Below are 24,041 nucleotides of genomic sequence, written 5' to 3' on the forward strand. Positions count from 1 at the left end.
AGAGCAATTCATGAGTCTTTTCAGTTTGATTATCCGAAGGCCATCATTTCAGAAGATTTCTTCGTTCTAAGTTTTCAGATTCGTTCTCCAATTATTCTAAATTGTTGTCTCTTCGTTCATCTCCATATTCTCCCGGTGCATCGTTCAAGTATCCTCTAGTCAGCTCGTGATCTATTCGTTCTCATGTATCTAAATTCCCTCGAGTATTTTCGCGCGTTCTTTAATTCTTACGGTGTTTCGTCTTCTTTTCTTCAATTGTTTTCAATTCTTACGATGGTTCGTTCAAGAGTTCTCTTCCTTGGTTATCATATAAATTTATTCGTTGTTTCAATCCTACCGGTGGTTCGTTGAAGTCCTTCCCAAGTTTGCGCCATATCTATCTTAATCCTTTCTACGAGAATAAGTAGTATGCCAAATCCGCTGCTTGTCATCAATTAAGTGGTGAAGGATGAGCATAATGTAATTCTTATTCTTGTTTCATCGAGTAAATTCAATTCCTTATTCCGGAGGTTCATCAAAATTCTTGATTTCATTTGTTCATCTTTCTTTTCGGAGTTCCAAGTTTTCTCGGTTGTATCATTTCAAAGCTTCATCTTATCACTGCAAGGTTTCACCTTGTGTTTTCAACTCCTCTTTCTTTTATCATCCTTTTATTACCGGAGTTCTTCATGGAGGATCTACATGCTGCTTCGTCAAGGATTCTTTTCATTCTTCAATTCTTCGTCAAGAATTCTCTTGGAGTCAAGATCCGTCAAGCTATACTCTAAAATAAACATGGTGCTCAACACATGTTTGTTTTGAGAAGTTCAAGCATTCTTCATCTTGCATTCCGAAGTGCAATTCCTTCTCTCTTATCTTTTGAGGTGGTGTTATGTCATTCTTGACAATTTGAGTTCGCGTTTCATGATTCACATGTTGTCAAGAATGAGATATTTTAAATCCACCAATCTATTCGTTGGATTTATCTTGTGTCATGTTTCACCTAAAGCCTTCCCTAAGGAATGTTGCTATTATGGTACTTATCAATGATCCAAGTTTTCTCCTATCCTCTTGGTGAAAGAAGTTTTTTTTCATCGCCTTGGTGCTCTCACTCAAACCAATGGCTTCCTTTAGTGGCCGTTTGTCACCTCATAATTTTGAGATGTGTTCCATAAGCCCACTACAAGCTTGTTCTTTTCATTGTTGATTTCCCAACAACTCCGTTATTACCTTCTTGGAAGGATGCTTTCCAAGCTCATTTGTGGTAGAAGTTGTCATTTTCTTCTACATTATTTATTCCTATGATCTATCTTCTATTTTCTTTTCTTTCGGAGGCATGGTGATGTTGCTCTCTTCGCTCATCATCTCGAATTGTGAGGATCGTGTTCTTTTCTTACTTATCCATTTAACCGGAGTGTCATGTTTTTATTCGAGTTCTCTCATCTTATCAAGTTTCGTCTCCTTCCTCAACCAGAGTGCTGTCTGAAATCCTTCTTACCCCTTGTGCCATTCTTTCATTAGTTCCGGAGGCAGTGTGTTGTTGATTTCATCGAGTATCCTCTCATCTTGTCAAGATCATGTTCAATTCCTTCCATTTACAGTCGGAGTGATGTCCAAATTATATCATTCTTATTCCTTCTTTATCTTATTTTAACCGGAGTGTTGGTGTCTATCATTCCTCTTTTAACCGGAGTCTCATCCAAGTGCTTTCGTTTTGCCAAGTCCTTATTCTACCCCTTCCATTTTTTCCAACCGGAGAGTTATCGTAATTGATCATTATTGTTCCTTGTACATCTCGTTTCAACCGGAGTGCTTGCATGTACTTCCCGTCCATTGTTCTCGTCATTCATAGCTTTGCAAACTCAAAAGTTCACATGATGTTCCTTGTTCCTCTTTCCTAACGGATTGTTTTCAACTTTGTTTATCTTCGTTGTATTCTCTCTTTTAATTCGTTCCATCTCTCAAGGTTCGTGGTTTCACTTGTTTGTCAAAGAAGCAACTTGTTTTACCTGTTCCTCTTCCGTTTCTCCCCGGTGCCATCCTAGATCTCGGGACGAGATCCTCTCGTAGTGGTGGAGTGTTGTAACGCCCCGAGACCGACGCTCCAGACGCCTGCCATGTTTTGCGTGACCGCCGTGTGTTTTATTTGTTTGTTGCATTCATCATCGCATCATCCGCATTGCATCGGCACTCGTTGTCGTCATTGTTTTTAAAACTTGCATTCGTTCGTAGTTGCCGCGTTTCCCCCTTGTCGTCGTTGACCGTTTCGAGACCAACCTTGTTCTTCGTTTTCCCTCTTGCTTAAACCGGAGTCCCTCTTTACACAGTGCATCGCCCCCTCGCCCGTGTCCGAAACTTTCCCGAACCCGAACCGGACTACCGTCACCGTTAGGTCCGGATCATCCCCAAACATCTATAAAACATCACCGTTTTCTTTGTTGGACTCTCCTAGCCTATTTTTCTCGATCGTCCGATTTAAATCGGAGGGCCCAAATAGCCTCTAATCTAATCCCATAAGATATATATTAGTCCAACCCTAGAAATTAGGAGCCTTGCCCCATCAGTCCCATCCCGCCGCCGCCAGCATCTCCCACCTCGGGATCCCTCCAGATCCACCCTCTCTCCCTCGATTTCCCGATCGGGCCAACCACCTCCTTCCCTCGATCCACCCAATCCCGCAACCGAGGCCCGAGCTCCTCTCGCTCGATCCCTCCTCGAGCATCTGCCTCTGCCCGAGCTGCTACCGCAGCTCCCCATCACCCTCGACCCCGCCTCGTCGGCCGGTCGACAACGGCGACCGGATCAACGCCGGAGATGAGTGCCCTGACAGCCCCGCTCGTTTTCCCCTCCTGCTTCTCTACCTCTCTGTCTCACGATCTTCCCCTCCCTCTCTCTGTTTTCGCTCACAGGAGACCGCCATGGTGCCGCTGTAGTTCTTCTGCAGTTGGATGCAGCAGCGCTGCATCGAGCGCACGCCCGCGCCGCCGCTGCCGTGTCTGCCACCCTCCGCCTCCAGCCGTCCCCGACGCCATGCGCCTCGTCCGCCTTGCCGGGTTCTTCGCCAGTCCCTCGTCCCGCTCGTCTCCGACACCAGCGCCGTCCGCCCCGGCAACCTCGACGTCGAGCTCCAGTTGGAACTGCTTCGCGCGCCCCTGTACCCGCGAGCGTCTGAGGCTGCGCCCTCCTCCTCGTCCAGCCCCTCCCCGTCGCCTGCATCTCCTCCGGCAACGCCGCCGTGCCCGCACGCCTATGGCAAAGCTCCGGTGAGCCAAGCCGCGCCCGTGCCCCTGTTTCTTCCTTCCCCTTCACCTTCTATCTCTCCCTCACATCTCTCTCTCTCTCTGTCTGCTCGTACAGGGAGCTCCGATGCCCTGGAGATCCGCGCCCCCGCCGGACCTCCTTCCTCCGCATCCGGCCACGCCGGCGGCAAGCCCTGCCTCCGCTGCCTCACCAAGTTTCGCCGCCTGAACCTCCCTGCATCGCCATGGCCGCCGGCCTCTGTTTTCCCCGCTGTGAGCAGCTACCTCCATGAACGAAGCTTCGATCCTTTCCTAGATCCGTTCTGGCATGTAGAGGTTATTTAGAATTGCCACTATGTTTCCACCGCAAGCATATCGGCTAGCCCAGTGGCTAGCGCGGCCTCTATCCATTCGAGGGGTCTGGGGTTCGAGTCCCAGCCGCCCCTTTTGATGCTTAGTCTTTTCCTGTTATTTTGCACTCCCACTTCTGCTTCGGGCCAGATCTACTGCTGGGCTTGCACAGTGCGTTGCACTCAGCCCGTTGCTATTTTTTTTGGCGTGCTGCGAATTTCATATTATCCAGAGAGTGCAGTTTTGCAGAAAACCCCTCATACATCATGCATATAATAACTTCACAGCCGTGCATCGGATTAAAATAATTTATATATGAAAAATGTCTAGAATTTCAGCTAGTTAAATTATATGCCACTTTCGCCCATGTTAAAATTGTTTAAAATGTTGTTTGATTAATTTTGCTCGAATAATATGTTAAAATGATTTATTTCATAACTAAATAACCGTAGCTTGGATTTTATTAAACTTTATATGTAAATGGGGTAGGAAAATGCCTAGTTTAACATGGTGCACTTTATTTTGCTGTTTAACAACATTAAAATTGTGTTTAGGGCAGAACAGTTGCAAATTCGAAATACGCATATGAGGATTTTCCGGAATTGTTGTTTGTTGTTCCGGCCTCATTTAAACTTGCCTAAATAGTTAGTTTACTTATGCCTCACCTCTTGCCATGTTAATCAACATTTAATATTGTTGGGTACATAAACAAGAGCGAACTAAATGTTTGGAATGTGGTGTTTCGTCAATATGCAACTCGTTGCATATTGAGCTCCACTTAAATTGTAGTGTTGTTTGTTGCATTTGCCATGCCATGCCTCATTAAACCGGACATGCATCATAATTGGTTGTGCATCATGCCATGTTTATGTGATGGTTGTTTACTATGTTGTTTGTTTCTTTCCGGGTTGCTTCTCTCGTTAGCTTCGGTTTCGTTCCGGAGTTGTGAGGATTCGTTCGACTACATCCGTTTGTCTTCTTCATGGACTCGCTCTTCTTCCTAGCGGGATCTCAGGCAAGATGACCATGCCCTCGAAAGCACTTCTATCTTTGCTTGCTAGTTGTTCGCTTTATCGCTATGTTGCACTACCTACCACTTTTTATATCATGCCTCCCATATTGCCATGTCAAGCCTCTAACGCACCTTTCCTAGCAAACCGTTGTTTGGCTATGTTACCGCTTTTGCTCAGCCCTTCTTATAGCGTTGCTAGTTGCAGGTGAAGTTTAAGTTTGTTCCTTGTTGGAACATGGATTTTATGAACTCTGTTGGGATATCACAATATCTCTTATTTAATTAATGCATCTATATACTTGGTAAAGGGTGGAAGGCTCGGCCTTATGCCTGGTGTTTTGTTCCACTCTTGCCGCCCTAGTTTTCGTCATACCGGTGTTATGTTCCTTGATTTTGCGTTCCTTACGCGGTTGGGTGATTTATGGGACCCCCTTGACAGTTCGCTTTGAATAAAACTCCTCCAGCAAGGCCCAACCTTGGTTTTACCATTTGCTACCACCTATCCCCTTTTCCCTTGGGTTCTGCAGACTCAAGGGTCATCTTTATTTTAGACCCCCCCGGGCCAGTGCTCCTTTGAGTGTTGGTCCGAACCGAGCAGCCTGCGGGGCCACATCAGGGAAACTCGAGGTCTGGTTTTACTCGTAGCTTGACTTATCCGGTGTGCCCTGAGAACGAGATATGTGTAGCTCCTATCGGGATTTGTCGGCACATCGGGCGGCTTTGCTGGTCTTGTTTTACCATTGTCGAAATGTCTTGTAAACCGGGATTCCGAGACTGATCGGGTCTTCCCGGGAGAAGGTTTATCCTTCGTTGACCGTGAGAGCTTATAATGGGCTAAGTTGGGACACCCCTGCAGGGTATTATCTTTCGAAAGCCGTGCCCGCGGTTATGTGGCAGATGGGAATTTGTTAATATCCGGTTGTAGAGAACTTGACACTTGACTTAATTAAAATACATCAACTGTGTGTGTAGCCGTGATGGTCTCTTCTCGGCAGAGTCCGGGAAGTGAACATGGTTTCTGGGTTATGTTTGACGTAAGTAGGAGTTCAGGATCACTTCTTGATCATTACTAGTTGACGACCGTTCTGTTGCTTCTCTTCTCGCTCTCATTTGCGTATGTTAGCCACCATATAAGCTTAGTGCTTGTTGCAGCTCCACCTCATTACCCCATCCTTTCCTTTAAGCTTAAATAGTCTTGATCTCGGGGGTGTGAGATTGCTGAGTCCTCGTGACTCACAGATACTTCCAAAACAGTGGCAGGTGCCAATGATACCAGTGCAGGTGACGCAACCGAGCTCAAGTGGGTGCTCGATGAAGATCTTGTTCCTTGTGTTGTTTCTTTTCATTTTGATCAGTAGTGGTGCCCAGTTGGGACGATCAGGGATCTAGCAGTTGGGTTGTCTTCTTTTATTTTGGTTCCGTAGTCGGACCTATGTGTGTATCTTGAATGATGTATGATTTTATTATGTATTGTGTGAAGTGGCGATTGTAAGCCAATTCTTTATCCCATTCTTGTTCATTACATGGTATTGTGTGAAGATGACCCTTCTTGCGACAAAACCACAATGCGGTTATGCCTCTAAGTCGTGCCTCGACACGTGGGAGATATAGCTGCATCGTGGGTGTTACAGCCGTCCTCGTCCTTGTCTTCCTCGCCCTCGTTGCTGGAGGCTATCTCCTCCACTAAGTCCTCCCCCACTGCCGGATCCAGCCTGAACCAGTTGGGCGGCACCTCAACACCGTCGTCATCCAGCTATGGGATAAAGACAGAGGTGTCGGCGTACTCGGTGATTGCCGCCGCACGATGGGTGAGATCGCGGCTCACCACCTCCAGTTCAGGCCCGGCCTCATACCGGAAGGTGGCTAGCTAGGCCAGATCCAGCCCCGGATACCAGGCCTAGACGAACTCCAAGGCCATCCGAGTGACCGCCCAAGCTGCGGCACCCTTCCCGGCCTCGAAGCGCCCGACTGCGACCTCCAGCCAGTCGGCAGTCCGACTGGGGGTGCGCGGAACCTGAGCGTCTGGCTAGAGGGCGGCCAGCACCTGAGACCCGGCGCTTTGCAGGCGGCGGCGTACACGATGAGCCGGCTGCAAGCGCGTCTTGACGGCCAGGAGCTGCTCGCCAAGATTACGAGGCGCATTCGGCGGAATGTCTACGCCCGCCCTCCTCCGCTGGTCGCGCTGCGCCTCAATGGCCTGGCTGACGGCAACGGAGTGACCGGGAAAGAATTCTGCACAAGAAGAAGATCAAAGAATTAGAAGCTAGAAGCCGTCTCCTGCGATAGTCGGCGGCTATACGACAAAAGAAGTGGCTTACCATTGATCATGTCCTTGATATCGCCGTAGCCGTCCAACAGGAACTTCTCCCTCTCGGCCCAGTTCGAGCGCTGAGTCTCGAACTCGGCCTTGAGATGAGTTTCATTGTTCTTGAGCTGCTGGACCTCCGCCTTGTGCTTCTCCGCCTGGTCCGCCAGCTCTTTCACCAGGCGGTCATGCTCCTAGGCGGCCTGGCTGCACTCCTGCTCCCTGGTGTGGAGCTCGGATTGGACCTCACCCAGACGCTTCCATAGATCAGCGGCGGCCTATGCCAAGAAAAGAGAGAAAAGACATCAATATCAACCAAAAGAAAGTAGCTGCTGGAAGATCCGGCCTGACTGCTCAGCAGTGGGCCGAATCTCGGGGGCTACACCCAGCGGGTGCGCTGACGCGCCCCCGCGGAAAGAAACACGAAGTGCTTACTTTGGCTCTCGGACAGATCGGCGGTCCGCTTGGTCAGCTCCTGGAACTGGGAGTTGTAGGCGGCCGCGCGGAGGTTGTGGTAGTCCTGCAACGAAGACAACGGAAGAAAAAGCAAGTCAGCACTCGGAGCTCACCTTGAAGTTCCGAGCCGCCTGCTCAACAGCTGGCCCGGAACTCGGGGGCTACACCCAGTGGGTGCGCTGGCGCGCCCCCACGGAAGATCACAAGAATTAAAAAATAAGAAGCAAATAGCGTACCCGGACGGCCGTCCGCATTGCCAAGAACTCCTGCACGGATTGCTGGAGAGTGGCGCCATGGGTGTTGAAATGGGTCAGGACGTCCTGCACAGCCACGTTCAGGACACCCGTGCCACCCCCAGACGTCCAGTCTGGTGGGGCAGCGCTGGTGGCCTCGGTATCGGGTGCCGACAAGCTCGCAGCCCCGATCTCCATCGGCCTTGGCGCTGAGGCTGCCCTCACCGGGTGCTGGGTGGGAATCCGGCCCACCACCAACTCGCCGCCAGATGGCGGCACCAGTGGCGCTTCAGCCTGACTGCCCTGCGCATCAGCAGTTGGCACGCGCGAAGGCACCTTCGTCTCCGGGATGACGGAGTTTGGCAGAGGAACTCAAGATGGTCGTCGTGGACGTTGGAGCCATCCTAGTCGCTTGAGCGACCGCCGCATGCCATAGCCGTGGTTGCTCGACAGCGGCGCGAGGACGAGGTCGCGGCGATTCGGAGAAGTCTTGCAATGGTGGGCTGCAATGGCGCTCCGGTGGCGAGCAGCAGCACAGCGGCAGCGAGAGAGCAGTGGGAGAAAGAAGATGGAGAGCGGGGGGAGCGTGCATGCGTTCTGCCGCGCTCTCCTCCCCCTACTTATAGGCCCGCAGCGGCGGAGCCGAAGAGGGAAGACGTCGGGGGGGGGGGTTAACTGCGCCCACTTCCCCCACGACCCCGCACCTTCCACGCCATAACGACATGTAATTAAAGCACCCCGGAAGGGCAACCGTTTGCCTCGGCTGCAGCGGATCCGTGCGCGCGTTGAGGCCCTGTAGTGGTGGGCCCAGGCCTACGGCGATGACCCGTCACGCGCGTGGGCTGGTAGGCCAGCCTTGTCTGCTGGCGCCGTGTGGCGAACGAGCAACGGTCGGCAAGCCTGTCACCCGGCTAGCTCGCCAACCGGCCCCCATCGCGAAGATTCGAATTCACCAGGCAGCCGGCCTAGCCTTGTCCGGTTCCTAACAGACGGCCGCTCCAGAAGGCGGACGAAGCAAGATTACCAAATCACTCGGAGAAGAAAGCTACTGAGGCTCCTTGATTTCAGTCGCGACACCCCACTAGCTTCAGGGACTATGTCGGATTACGGGTTCAGGCAAAACCCTTGAGGTTCGAACACGGGGGTGCGCACGAAGATCTCTCTCCCCTCTCGCTCACACTCTCAACGATCCCAAGGCCTAGCCCGCCGAACCCAAAGAACAAGGGTCACAAGAGTTTATACTGGTTCAAGCCACCGTTGTGGTGTGATACCCTACTCCAGTGTGGTGTGGTGGATTGCCTTGGAGGCTGAGGATGAACAAGTACAGGGGATGAACTGCCTCAGGAGGAGAGGTGTTCTTGAGCTCCATGAGCTGGTGAGGATGGTCTTGGCAGAATGGATCCGGTCCCAGATCAGTTGCCTCCTGTGGTGGTGGCTAGTCCTATTTATAGAGGCCCGGGTCCTCTTCCCAAATGTTTAGGCGGGAAAGGATCCCACAATGGCCAATTTGAAGGGGGACAGCTAGTACAAGCTATCCTGACAAAAGGTGGTCTTCGCCTGCCAAAGACTCTAGTGGTGACGCTGCCGTGGGCTCCGTGATGACCTCCATTCTGCCGTCCTGCTGGTCTTGGTCTAGTTGCACCGATATGGAAACCTTTGCCTGAGGCCTGGGGACTCCTCGCCTGCACCTGCCCCTTTAGCACCAAAGAGGCAACCGCTACTCTGCACCCGCTGGCGCCCGCCTGGCCTTGGTCGTCATGGCTCACGTCACGGAAACCTCGCGAGTTGCCCCTCACCTTGATCTCTCCGCTCGTCGTGAGCTAGCCTAGTGATGCTACCCCTGAGGAGGTCTTGTGTCGTCCGCCTCGCGAGGCTCGGCCCCTCACGAGGGTCTTGAGTGTTTGCTGATGAAGATGGGCCGTACCAGGCCGTTGGTGGAGCCATGTCGCGGGCCGCAGGCAGGCAAGTCTAGGGACCCCCGTTCCCAGGACGCCGACAGTAGCCCCCGGGCCCAAGGCGTCCTCGTACTTGGTTTCGAGGCGAAGCCAAGGGGCAACTGCAGAGCGCCGCGGGCCCCAACTGCCTGTGGCCTTGATTGACGCATGGTGATTGATGGGACGTGGGCGTCTCCGCTTTCCCACGCTGCCTCGGCAACTGCCCGACTTGACGAGTCCCTGGTGCATGCAGAAAAGCCATCATTACCTGCGATCGTGGAGGTCGACGGTTGGCCTCCTCCTGGATATAAATAAGGAGGGGAATGGAGCCCCTGTTGCTCATCTCTTCCTCCATTCCGCCTGCTTCTTCCTCTTCCTCCTCGCTTTACTGCCTTGTTGTGACACCCATGGCGCCGATATGGAGGTTCTCCGCCGCTGAGAAGGGGAAAACCCCCCGCGAAGAGCTTGGGCCACTCCCGCCAAAGAAGAGGTTGGGCCGCTCTCGCGACGTGGTCTTGAGGCCGGAGGTGACGAGGCCTTGGTACGAGCGGCCTCCCCCTGGCTACCCGCTGCCCTTGTACGCCCAGGCGCAAGGCTCCAGAGAGGGAGGCAGCGGCTCGCGTCGCTCGCGCCCTTGCCGCGGGGGCCATGCCGTGGCGACGCGCGACGCCGCTCCACGAACCCACGCCAAGGGCTCCTCGCGTGAACTCGTAGTGTGGGCGGCAATGCCACTGCGCACGTGGATCCAATTCCCGCAATTCTTCGCCGCAGAGATGCCGCCGAGGGGGCCACTCGAGCTGTGGCTGCAACACGCTGAGTGTGACGCCCCGACGACGGGAGCAGAGGTCGAGGTCGTCTCCCCGGGAAAGATCTTCATGACCCGTGGATGGGGGAGGTGGCCCGCGCCTACCGTGCAGAGGGGGCCCTCGCCATCCACTTTGAGTACGATAGCGCCTCCATGCTGTTCTTCAAGGTCTTCGATGCGGCGGGCCGTCACCTGGAGTGCTGCCCTGGAGGGGGCCGCCAAGACGGGGGAGCGGCTTGTGCTGAGCCCGCCCTAGGTCCTGCCGACGGCCCCTCCAGCAGCAGCGATGGCGCCTGGGAGTCCAGAAGTTCTCCTGAGCCTGACGAGACTCCGGAGACGAGCGACAACAGCTACGTGCCCCTGAGCTCCCGTCATGCCCGGACCGCAGCAGAGGCGTCTGCTCGTCGTTGCCGCTGATCTGGATGGGGTTGGCGTTGGCCTCCCGTGGCCCACTGTTGATGATGACATCGGCGGCGACGCCCGTAGATACCGCTTCTGATAGCCTTCTCCTTTTGTTCCCTGCGAGGAATCGAGATGAACCCCACGGGGGTGTGTAAAGAATCTGTAGCGCCTCTCATGTTAATATCATCCCCATTATGAAAGCTTATGCTCGCACATCTTGCTCCGGCTTGGTTCCCCCTTTCCGACCTTGCGGCAGCTTGGCTCTCTATGCTAACAGGTCCCAGTCCCCAGGCAGGCTTCAGCCGTCGCTGGTATGCCAGGTCGCGATGCCGTGGTCAAGGCCAGGAGGTGAGCGGCCCGAGGTCCGGTGAGAGCTCCTGAGGCGCGATGCTCAAGAGGTCCCCTTTAGCGTGCAAGCAACTCCCTGAAGGTAGGAAAGGTAGGTGGCGTTGCCGTAGCAAGGCCGCTGGGGCTAGGAATTCTGTGTCTCAGCGCCGGACTGGCTCGATTGCGTGACTTATCTTTAGCGCTCCTGGGTCAAGTCCTTGTGCCGCGCCCGGCTCGTGCGTCGGTGGCGATGGTACTACCAGGTCAGGCTCACGTTAGAACCTTCCTCCTCTCATGCTCTGCGTTCTCGGGTCCCGACCCTCGAGCAAGACTCAGCCGCCGCTGGTATGCCAGGTCGCGATGCCGTGGTCAAGGCCAGGGGCTGAGGGCTGGAGAGTCAGTAAGAGCCCCTGAGGCGCGATGCTCAGGAGCCCCCCCATTTCATGCGCAAGCGAATCGCATGAGAGGAGGAATGAGCTAACGGGACCACCTGTAGGTAGTGCTCCGGAGGTTCTTGCAAGTTAGCTGAAGAGGGAACATAGCCCGTGACCGTGTTGGTTACCCAGCTGCTGATTGTTCCGCAAGGAGACGAATGCACCGAGGATCTGGTGAGGGGACGTGCGCGGAGCGGGCCGCGAGCCAGAGCTCAATCTCTCAGGTTTATCAGCGTTGCAGGGAAGGACCCGAGCACAAGTGTCATGCCGATATGTGGAACTCTCGTCACGGGGTAAACAGGAGATCGGTCAGCAACGCGGGATGCCGCGAGGTGTAACAAGTGATAATCATAGGGAACTCATGCAAGGAAACAACCTAGTTCAGATAAATGCAAGAACGATACATGCCACAGGGACGGACCCATGCGGCCTGGGGATGATGCAGCCCGAGGGGCGCCCCCAACAGGATAATATATGCATGCAAAAGGATACCATGTTGCAGGGACAGGCCCGTGCGACCTGGGAATGATGCAGCCCGAGGGGCGCTCCCAGCTGAGTAAACCGGAAAATGTCACCTGGTACCGTTGTCGAAGGAGTGTTGAAGTAGCTGAAGGTGCGCGCTGAAGGAGTCGCTCCTCACGAGCCACCAGGGCCCTGAGCTTTAGGAGGCTCCGGGGGCTCGGGTGGTTCCTTGAGGACCGTCGCCACCTCCGCCAAGACTGCGTGATGCCTGGCCTCCTGAGCCGCCAAGACGCTTCGCAAGTGGCGCTAGAAGGCGGCAACCACGTTCGGCAAGCCAAATGGCATGCGAACATAGCTGTGAGGCGGACCCTCACACCGACCAACGCGCAAAGGCCAGAAGTGCTCTTGAGATGCGGCCCTATTGAGCCATGGAATGTCGACGCAGACGCGTAGCCCGCCGTCCTCGCCAGGATGGGGAGCTATGCCCGGTGGTGGGCGGCGGTCGCCGCGTATGGTCCTTGCCTCTTGAAGCTCCTTGGTCGCCTTGACGATGAACTCCTGAACACCGGGCGCGCCTCGCCCAGTGCCCTTCTGGAGGAAACGTGCGGCGAAGCACGCCTCCACATGGTGCCCGAGCGCCTCCCTCGTGATGTTGGCTAGGTCTGAGGCCCTCTAGAAGAGAGCCCCCGAGCCTTGCCCGAGGAGGGCGCCGGGCACGCCTTCCTATGTGAGGGAGGGAGGCGCCCCAACTGCGGGCGTGGATCTTGAGGTGGTGCCGCCAGAGACGCCGCTCTCCTGAGGCCCTGGGTGGAGTAGCTGCTTCTTCTTCTTGGGGATGGCTACAGGAGGGTACAAGGTGCCTTCTTTGTCAGGGTCTTCGATCGCAGCGGCTTGGAAGGCGCGCTCAAGGGAGCACACCGCATCTCTTTCTTCGCAGGGGACCGTGATGACTCCGCCGCTCCCTGGCATCTTGAGGACGTTGTAACCATGGTGGGTTACTGCCATAAACTTGGCCAATGCTGGATACCAAAGGATGGCGTTGTATGGCAGACGGATGTGGGCGACGTCGAAGTCAATGAGCTCGGTGCGGTAGTTGTTACGCTGGCCGAAGGTGACAGGGAGGCGGACCTGCCCTATCGGGGTGGTGGAGCCGTCAGTCACTCCTGAGAAAGGCTTGGTAGGCTACAGATGATCGTATGGCACTTGGAGGCTATCGAATGTCTCGACGGACAGGACGTTGAGCCCTGCGCAACCGTCGATGAGGGTCTTGGTGACTTGGACGTTGCTGATGACGGGCGAGCAAAGCATCGGGAGGGCACCGGCAGTAGCCGCGCATTTGAGCTGGTCCGACGTGCTAAAGGTGATGGCGCACTTGGACCACCTGAGCGGGCCGCGTTCACCTCACAAGCAAACTGCTTGAAGATGCGCTGGGAAGCTGGGGCCTGAGCACCGCCCAAGATGCAGGCGATAGCGCGTGGCTCCTGGAAGCCCCCAGCCCCCTCGTCCTGATGATGGTCGTCATTCCTTCTTGGCGGTGGCGGCAATGGAGGGAGGCTGGCATTGCCCTGAGGACGGTCCTCACGAGGCTGGTCCCTCTAGGCGCCCTCACGAGGCTGGTCCTGCTGGTGGTCCTCGCGAGGCCGATGGCGCCACTCCTGACGGGGGACGCAGTCGTCCCAGCGTCCTCCACTTCGTCCTCCTCCTCGGCCGTAGCCTCGGTCATTGTGCTCAGGGCGTCGACCGAAGCGTCCATCTCGACTGAGCTCTTGGCAGTCACCAGTGTTGTGGCTGTACACGTTGTGGAAGGCGCAGAACGGACGGCTGTTCTTAGACGACTTGGGGTGGTCCCGACCGCGCTTCGTGTCTGGCTCCGCCGCGAGCACGGCTACTCCCTTGCGCTTCACGTCCTTGGCCTTGGCTTTCTTCTCTTCCGGGTCGGTGACAGGGAGCTCGAGGAGGGAGAGGCGCCCCTCCTCAGCTCTTGCACACTTGGTCGCCATGTTGAACATCTCCAGAGCCATGCATAGCTCCTCGTGGATGGCGAGCTCCTCCTTCATCTTGACGTCGCCGACACCATCAGAGAACGCTGAAATGATGGCCTCGTCCGTCACCTTGGGAATCTTGAGGCGAACGTTGTTGAAGCGCTGGATGTACTTTTGCAGGGTCTCTACTGGCTGCTGCTTGATGCGGCGCAGGTCACCCGCGGCCGGCAGGCGGTCGCGAGTGCCCTGGAAGTTGGCGACAAAGCGGTCGCGCATCTCACCCCAGGAGGAGATTGACCCCGGGGGCAAATTCAGGAGCCATGAGCGAGCACCATCTTTGAGGGCCATGGGAAACTAGTTCGCCATGACTTTCTCGTCACTGTTGGCCGCCTTGATGCTCAGCTCATAGAGTTGCACAAACTCCGCAGGGTCGGGGGGGCCGTCGTAGCGCAGGGGCAGGTCTGGCTTGAACTTGCCCGGCCAAACGACGCTACGCAGCTCTGGAGTGAAGGCACGACAGCCTGCCGTAGCCACCAGGGCCCGTCGCGGGGGCGGAGCTTGATCTTGATGCCCACGCACCGCCGCCACAGGCAGCACGCGGTCTTGACGCGGTGGCGCCGGGAGTGCAGGAGCGTTTTCTCGCAGTCGGGGAACTTCTTGGCAGCTTCCTTCTTCGCGCGCGGGCACCCGGCGCGGCGGGTTGCGCTGAGGGGCCGCGCGTCTTGGTGCCAGGACGCCGTCTTGTTGCGGAGGTGGCAGAGGCGCTCCACGAGCTACGTCGCTCACAGCTGGGGGAGGGCGAGGCAGGAGAGAGATGGTATGGGGGAGCCCCCAGCGGCGCTTGCGAGCTTGGCTATGCGGTCCAGCCAGTCCTCGTAGAGATCGTCGACCGGGCGGAAGCACAGGAGCTCGCATGCCATGAGCAGCGCGGCCTATGCGTCCGTGGGCGCGCGACGAGCGTGGGACGATGAGCCGGCCGGAGTCAGCGACGGGGTGGCGGTGCGGCCGTCCCACCGCACAGAGGGGTGTAATGATGATGCTTGCTGCTCATTTCCCGGTGGGTCGGTGGCGGCGTTGGCGGCGGGTGATGGAGAACGATGGGGAGGCCCGCCGACAGGAGCTGTCTGAGCGACACGAGCGGCCAGGGTGGCCCGGCGCTCGGCGCGGGCTCGGCGTGCATCCGCCATGGACGCGGTGGAGCAGTGGAGCGTGGGTCGACGGAAGAAAAGCTTCAGCGCACCCCCTACCTGGCGCGCCAAATGTCGGATTACGGGTTCCGGTAAAACCCTTCAGGTTCGAACACGGGGGTGCGCACGAAGATCTCTCTCCCCTCTCGATCACACTCTCAACGATCCCAAGGCTTAGCTCGTCGAACCCAAAGAACAAGGGACACAAGAGTTTATACTGGTTCGGGCCACCGTTGTGGTGTAATACCCTACTCCAGTGTGGTGTGGTGGATTGCCTTGTAGGCTGAGGATGGACAAGTACAGGGGATGAACTGCCTCAGGAGGAGAGGTGTTCTTGAGCTCTATGAGCTGGTGAGGATGGTCTTGGCGGAATGGATCCGGTCGCAGATCAGTTGCCTCCTATGGTGGTGACTAGTCCTATTTATAGAGGCCCCGGTCCTCTTCCTAAATGTTTAGGCGGGAAGGGATCCCACAACAGCCAATTTGAAGGGGCACAACTAGTATAAGCTATCCTGACAAAAGGTGGTCTTCGCCTGCCAAAGACTCTGGTGGTGACGCCGTCATGGGCTCCGTGAAGACCTCCGTCCTGCCGTCCTGCTGGTCTTGGTCTCGTTGCACCGATATGGAAACCTTTGCCTGATACCTCGGGACTCCTCGCCTGCACCTGCGCCTTTAGCACCAAAGAGGCAACCGGTACTCTGCACCCGCTGGCGCCCGCCTGGCCTTGGTCGTGATGGCTCACGTCACAGAAACCTCGCGAGGTGCCCCTCACCTTGATCTCTCCTCTCCTCGTGAGCCAGCCTAGTGAGGCTGCCCCTGAGAAGGTCCTGTGTCATCCACCTCGTGAGGCTCGGCCCCTCATGAGGGTCTTGAGTGTTTGCTGATGAAGATGGGCCCTACCAGGTCGTTGGTGGAGCTACGCCGCGGGCCGCAGGCAGGCAAGTCTGGGGACCCCCGTTCCCCGGACGCTGACGGACTACTGTCGGAGTAATTGACCACGGGTATCCCCATCGGCACCCCATGCTATTTCAAGACATCGGGGTCAGCTGCGCCCCTCACACCTCCCAGAAGTACGGCTGGCTTCTTGGGCCGGCTGGTCTAGGAGGCCGGCTGCTGGATGACAGCGAGGCACTAGAAGACGTCCACGAGGGAGCCGACTCCTAGTAGGCGGCCCCTCATCCCCTCAAAGTTTGCACCCACTTAACCACGACGAGATGGGGCATGGCTACAGTGCGACCTGCCACCCCCGAATCCAGGGCGGAACATGGCCACAGTGCGGGTATACCAAGCGGACACCCTCGCCCGACGCGGCACTGTTGCCATGCAACTCATGACATCACCTACGTCAGAAGGAGCCATGATCCCACGATGGGCGGTCGGTACGGCCCGCAGGCGGCGGGCCCTACCTATCCGCGAGCCACAAGAAGGCGGCAGACCCCCAGCAGACGGTGTCGAGGGCGGGCTAGATCCTAGCAGGCGGCCCTCCCTCCCCTTGGAGTCTGCGGGCCATTAACCTGATGAGACCCGGTTTGGCTACAGTGAGCGCCCGTCAGGCGGCGGGACTATAGCCATGCACCCCCCGACAAAGCCTCCGTCATCAGGGGCGAGGCTACAGTATAAAGCAGTCAACCTGGCCCGCAGGCGGTGGGCCCTACTTGTGGTTCAAGATCACGGCAGCCGGCAGGACCCACCAAGTAGTGGGCCCCAGCAGCCGGCGGAGAAGCCTGCACCTAGAGACACTGAAAGGCCGGGTCCTACACCCGGCCAGATTACCATTGTACCCCTAGGGGTTATGCCTATATAAACCCTCCAGGCTTCCCCATGCAAGGGGTTCAGAACCTTTGCCATCCTACACACTCCCATAGAAGGAGAAGATAGAGCTAGCCTTGCCCTTCTTCCTCCTCTAGCCGAAACAGCTCAAGGAGCAATCTTGTAGCTACTATATTGACGATAGTCATCATGTGGAGACCCCGTAGAGCAGGACTAGGGGTGTTATCTCCACTGCTAGCCCCGAACCTGGGTAAACCTCATAGGCGTTCGAGGTCACTCTCACTCTCGCTTCTAGAGCCCGGCAACATACTCTTGTCCCCATCCATGATAAGCCACCCCCTGGCATATGTCGCTAGATATCCCCGACATTAACCATCTTTGATCAAGGAGCTAGTCTAGTAGAGGCTTACCAGGGACACGGTATTTGTTTATGTATTCACACATGTATTTAAGTTTCCGATCAATACAATTCTAGCATGAATAATAAACCTTTATCATGAATATAAAATAACAACTTTATTATTGCCTCTAGGGCATATTTCCTCATGGAGAACTTTGAATTGTGCACAAAAACAACACCAAGGTAGTTTTGCTAAAGTAGCGTCAGTCCAGGTTAGTTCCATTTAAATCATATAAAATTTCAGCCAAAGCATATAACATTGTTGTAAACATGGCATGAATACTTCATAAATTATAGATACATTGGAGATGTATCAGCATCCCCAAGCTTAAGTCCTGCTCGTCCTCGAGTAGGTAAATGATAAAAGAAATAATTTATGAAGTGAATGCTAGCATAGTGTATAAGTTTGATCAATGATAATTTCAATCACTTTCCCTAGCATCATAACAGCAACTCTTTCTCATAAAACTTATCATGATAAAGTAGCAATCAATTCACATGTTATGATTCAAACAATGCATTCTCTTGAAACTTAATAACCTATATTCTTAGTCACCAAACAATTGCAATTCAACTCAAAGTCGATGTAAGAGTTCCACATACTCAATCATCATATAGTCTTCTATGATTGCTAGTACTCAAAGCATATTTTTTGCACAAATGGCATCCATCGAACATAGAGAAAGACAGGGGCTTAATTTCGCCTCCCAACTTATTTGTCATAGAGATAATTGTCAGGTCAATAATAATAATTCATGATCAAATATATTTGACTGGCCATATGTGCCTGGATCTTTCCCCACCACATAATGCTTGCCAACTAGAGAATAATTGAGGTTGAAATGAGAATGACTACTTATTGACTCTTGTATAAAAGTAAATACATAAAGTAAAAGATAGGCCCTTCGCAGAGGGAAGCAGAGGTTGTCATGCGCTTTTTATTTTTGGATGCGCAAGCTCTTAATGCAAAGGAACGTCATGTTATATTTCTCCTTGTGATAGAAACCTTTATTATGCAGTCCATCGCTTTTATTTCTTTACCATCACAAGGTGGTATAATGCTTATTTTCCCTTGCACTAAAAGATCATACATATATAGAAGCAATTTTTATTACTTTTTGCACCAATTATAACTCACTTGAAGGATCTTATTCAATCCATAGGTAGATATGGTGGACACTCATGGCAAGAAATTGGGTTTAAGTGTTTTTGGATGCACAAGTAGTATCTCTACTTAGTACAAATTTTTGGCTAGCAAAAGATCCTAAGCAAGTACCACATGTTGGAGGATCCATAACAATATAACTTCTATGCAAATATACCCAAACTAACTCATTACGTTGTCTTCCTTGTCCAATTTCAACTAATTTGCTCAAGTTTGAAAATAATTAATGGGTATTCACAATCATAGAATATGTCCAAGATAATATGTTTATATGTGAAAGTTCTCTTCCTTATACTAATAATACATGAATTGCTTGTATGGCCAATATCGTGATTGTCATGCTTCAATAGATTTCACTTTCTAAACCCGATGTGAAGCTACTACTAGGTATGATACAAGCATATGAAGCACATACAATTTCAACTTTATGATATTCAACTCATTCAACAATTTACTCTTAGTATGTGTTTGTTTCGACAATTTCTGCCCGTTACCTGTTTACACTGTAAACAGAAAACGTTATAGGCGTTCGGTGACTTGCCTTCGTAATCAGGTCCCTCCGTAAATGGGTCAGGGCCAGCTCTCGATGGATACCGCCCAACCTCCACTGGTAAGGGTTGCGTTACTAGATTACAACCCATGATCCCTCCTCCCCCCACGACTGCTCCCTCCTGCTCATCGTCCAGCACCGCCGCCTCCGCAATCTCTCCCACGAGTCACGGATACTCACCCCTCCATCCATGTTCCACTCCATCTTGGATCTCCTCTCGCTACCCCTCCCCTGCAGCAGCGCCGCAGCCGGTCTTTGCCCCCGTTCTAAACCTTGGCAAGCCGTGGCGCCATATGAACAGAGGTGCCACTGCCGGCAGCACGGGCGCCCGTAATTCCGGTTGAGTTCTATTGCCCACCGCAACATGAGCAGGGGGAGGAGCTGGGACCGCCGTCGCAGTAGATGCTGGGATGAGGGGCCGATGAGCGGGGATCCAGCCGCCGCCAACTAGTTATCATCGATTTCAGATTTGAACCAAACACGTTTGGACTTTTGCTCATTACGTTTACAGTGCCCCTGTAACCCCAATACGATTACATTTGCGTTACCATTCTTGAACCAAACACCTCCTTAGGATATAAGTGAAGAAAGACAGTAAATGACAAAGTACTCTAAAAAGATATAAGTGAAGATCAAATGAGTAGTTAAGTAAATAGGTAGCTTTGTGAGGACTCTCTCTCATTTAAAAATTTCAGATCTTAAGTATTTTATTGAAACAACAAGCAAGGAAAAATAAATTGACATTCCAAGAATAGCACAACTCATGTGAAGAAGCAAAAACTTAGGCTCAACCGAAACTAACCGATAATTGTTAAAGAAGAAAGGTGGGATGCCTATCGGGGAATCCCCAAGCTTAGATGCTTGAGACTTCTTGAAAGATTAATTTGGGAAGCCTTGGGCATCCCCAAGCTTGAGCTCTTGTGTCTCCTTAATTCCTCTCATACCACGGTTTCCCTAAATCTCAAAAACTTCATCCACACAAAACTCAACAAGAACTCGTGAGATAAGTTAGTATAAATCAACTCAAAACCTTATCATTCTATACTGTAACAAATCACTAAAATAATAATTTAACATCGCATACTAAATGCCTCTACATATTTAATACTCCTATCCTCAAATAGAATCATTAAACAAGCAAACATATGCAAACAATGCAAACATAACAGCAACCTGTCTAAACAGATAGTCTATAAAGGAAGCAAGAAGATTCATATTTATTTAAGTTCAAAAATTCTAAAAATTTACCACACTGTAGAATTATTTTTATGTCTTACTATGTAAAAATTTCAAGATTTTTTGACATTCGGACTTTCCAAAAGAATTCAAACACACAACATATATATTTGCAAAATAAGCATGGCAAAGGCTATACTTGATATTTTTATTGAAGTAAAAGGTATAAAACATTACTCTAAATATCAGAAACAAAATACAAATAAAAGAAAATGATGCTCCAAGCAAAAACATATATATCATGTGACGAATAAAAATATAGCTCCAAGTGAGGTTACCGATAATGTTGAAGACGAAAGAGGGGACGGCCTCCGGGGCATCTCCAAGCTTAGACGCTTGGTTATTCTGTGAATATTACCTTGGGGTGGCTTGGGCATCCCCAAGCTTAGGGTCTTGCCACTCCTTATTCTCCTCATATCGATATCTCACCCAAAACTCAAAAACTTCAATCACACAAAACTTAAGGGAACTTCATGAGATGGGTTAGTATGATAAAACAAATCGTTGACTTGGGTACTGTCAAAGACAAGATTCATAATTTTTCTCAAACAATGCCTAATGTAACCTATAACTTCTACAATTAATATTGACCAATATAAGCCATAGAAACTATAACACAAGTAAATTGTGCATTGAAAATAGAATATGTCAAAAACAGAATAGTCTGTAATGATCTGAACAATGACCACACTTCTGTAAATCCAAAAATTCTGAAAAATTAGGACAACATAGGAAATTTGTATATCAATCATGCATAAATAATTCAGAATTTTATCACATTCCAGTGAATTTAAACAATTCTTTTACTAGGCACAAAAGTTTCTATTTTTGCACAGAATCAAGTCAACTATCATCCACACTACCCCAAAGGTCTTACTTGGCACTTTATTGAAACAAAAGCTATAAAACATGCTTACTACAGTAGATTAATCATGTGAACACACAAAAATAGTAGGTAATAGTGCTGGGTTGTCTCCCAACAAGCGCTTTTCTTTTATGCCTTTTAGCTAGGCATGACGATTTCAATGATGCTCACATAGATGTAGAGAATTGAAACATAACGGGAGCATCATGAAGCATATGACTATCACATTTAAGCCTAACCCGCTTCCTATGCATAGTGATTTTGTGAGCAAACAACTTATGCGAGCAAGAATTAACTAGCATAGGAAGGTAAAACAAGCATAACTTCAAAATTTTCAACACATAGAGAGGAAACTTGATATTATTGAGATATGTAAAAGCATATGTGTTTGACGAAGTTTTGTACTAAAAAGGAGTGGTTAAATAAGTACTAAAAAGATACGGATCAACTCTTTTTCCTCTCTCTTACATGACCAATTGCTTAATTGTTATTTTTTTGAACGAAAAGGAATTTTCGGGAGTACAGGATAAACAGGGAAGAGTATATGTACACACATGGTGGACTAGTGCATGCACGAAATAGTTAATCTCTTGATTGAATCTTGTACGTGGTGCATGGTAATTTTTCCTATGTACGTACATGCATGCATGAGGGCGGCAATATGTACAGCGGAAATATATGCCTCGGTTATACGTGGCAGCCGCAACGACGGACATACAAATAAGCATACGAACACCCGCACATATGATAGATTGATGGATATATTTTTGAGGTCTAGATGTGCACTCGAAAGTGTCGCGGCTAGTGCAAGACAAGTCGAAGCTGTTACATCAAGCATTGGTGGAGTCCAACGAGCCGGAAGGACTGCAGCATATACACCAGGGAGGCTGTGGTTAGCTAGCCTCACCGTTGTTGGAAGCTGATACAACGCAGCTCCATGGCCAGTATGAAGCAAAGACCCGGCGAGTAAAAGTAAAAAGGAGATATATCACAAAAGCTATCATTTTATTGATCGATGATACAAAAGTTCACTGGGACTAATCAAACTTTGTTCTGGACGAGCTAAGACAAATTATATTTAACTAAGATAGAACCTATTTGAACTAAGTGCAGCTTTTGCAGAGCAGTCTATGATCTCTAGTCCGCTCCCTCACTCAGGAGCTTTGTATGCTAGGATCGTCGCGATCTCCGGAAGTGTCCCGCCGGCGGCCAGGAAGGCAGCCACCTCCGCACGGCGTCTTGTGTACGAGTCGGCCACCTGTGATGAACTCCGGACTGCATCCTCATGAGCTTCAACATGGCGGGAGCTAGAAGTCATCATGTCAGCTAGGACGCATGTGCGCTTTTCAGCCAGTGCCGCCATCTTGTTTTCCTTCTCGCAGAGGGCCTTGTATTCCTCGGCAAGTTACTGATGTTTGCTGGCAAGCATCCGATGTTCTTTGGCCAATTAATTTTGTCTGTTGCAGATGGAGGCGAGGTCAGCAAGGCGTCCCTCTAGGCGCGGCCCTTCCTTCTCGAGGCGGCGAAGTCCTTGAGTGATCCCTGCATGAGCTGCATCAAGTTTCTCCAGCAGAGATGACACTTGCGCCGGCGCGGGTGCCGATGTGTCGGAAGTGTCAAGACCACCTTTTCTGCCCAGACGAGCCACCACTGCTTCAAGGTGGCGAATCAGAATCTCAAGGTCTGGCGGGACCTCGTTCGCATATGTGATCTTCCACATACTTATCACAGACTCTATTTTCATGATGGTTAGCTCCTCATTGATCGGCTGCTCCCTTAGTGCCTCTTGTATATCTTTGAGTCCTATTGAGATGTACTTTGCTGCTGTTCCGGGCGGGAGAACAAGGCTTGGTGTTGAGATGTTACTAGTTGGAGGGACTTTGAGCTTCTTGAGCAGAGTGTTTTCTCCAGCAAAGATATTCTGGTGTTGCTCAATTAAGAGACGGAGCTCCTTTGCCTCAGGGGAATAAAAGCCTTCTAGATTAGTTGATTTGCTGGAGACATCTAGAAAGGCGACAAAAAGAGAAAGAGTCAAGAAAGCATAAAAAAATCAAATCATGCAAAGGTGGCGGGGGTACTATACACGTACCGCGAGCAGACGGCCTTGGCTTCCTTGCAGTTATCCCAACATCCTTGTCATTGATAGTTCCCGATGACCGCTGTTTGTCCACTTTAGGGGTGCCTATTGATGTGGTTAAAGAAGCGGGCTTTGTCACCAGGGAGGCGGGTTTTACGACAAGATCGCTCCCTGCCACAGTTGAAGAATTCGTAGCTGGATCACTCGCTGCCAGGGGCGTGTGCTGTGCCACCGAACTAGACTTGACCGGAGGTGCGAATTTGGTGGCCGGCCCATCTTGGTCCATGTTTTCCATCACCTCGTCTAAGAGTTGCTCCATACCGCGGCTCATAGGCACGAACGGCAACACGTCGTCAAGCTTATCCTGCATGCGTTCAGGATATACGTAGGAGTAAGGAAGAAATACATTCATGCGAGCTCTGATTCTTTTTTATTTTCTTTACCTATGGGTTCCCTAATGGTGGAGCGTCGGCATCAAGGGAGATGGATGTCTCGTCAGAACTCTTTGAGTTACGGTTCGGGTAGCTACGCGTAGTCTGTGGCGCTGAGCTATGCGACTTCAGTACAAGCGGCGGGACACTTGGCAACGGCGATGACCAGCGTGTGTACTCCACACCCTTGGAATGTTTTCCCGACTTGCTTGGAGGTGGTGGGGGAGTTCAGCCGCCTTTGCCGTTCCTGCTGCCGCTCGTCGAGCCTTCAACATCTCTCGATCCATACTTCTTTGACTTGTCGCCCCGTCCCATGGTGTCCTGATGATACGAGTGAAATAACAAATATAAAGTTAGCTGGGGACAAAAGATGCAAGTTTATCTACTGGGCATGCACATATAGAACATGCAAAGTCCAGGCGACGCATTAGCTTCAGAG

General features: G+C 51.8%; 1 long non-coding RNA gene across 2 annotated transcripts; it reads left to right on the top strand.

Moving 5' to 3' along the window:
• Positions 1-2,530: 2,530 nt before the first annotated feature.
• On the top strand, positions 2,531-23,033 carry LOC109744471 (uncharacterized). 2 transcript variants are annotated; one of them, XR_012202777.1, is made up of 5 exons: positions 2,531-3,242; positions 3,337-3,491; positions 4,494-4,584; positions 22,269-22,431; positions 22,561-23,033. It is a non-coding gene; the product is annotated as an uncharacterized lncRNA (long non-coding RNA). The 2 variants fall into 2 exon arrangements; XR_012202778.1 differs by lacking the exons at positions 22,269-22,431; positions 22,561-23,033 and adding an exon at positions 5,836-6,085.
• The last annotated feature ends 1,008 nt before the right edge of the window (positions 23,034-24,041 follow it).

This window comes from Aegilops tauschii, chromosome 2 (genome assembly GCF_002575655.3).
Source record: "Aegilops tauschii subsp. strangulata cultivar AL8/78 chromosome 2, Aet v6.0, whole genome shotgun sequence".
Lineage (NCBI taxonomy): Eukaryota > Viridiplantae > Streptophyta > Magnoliopsida > Poales > Poaceae > Aegilops > Aegilops tauschii.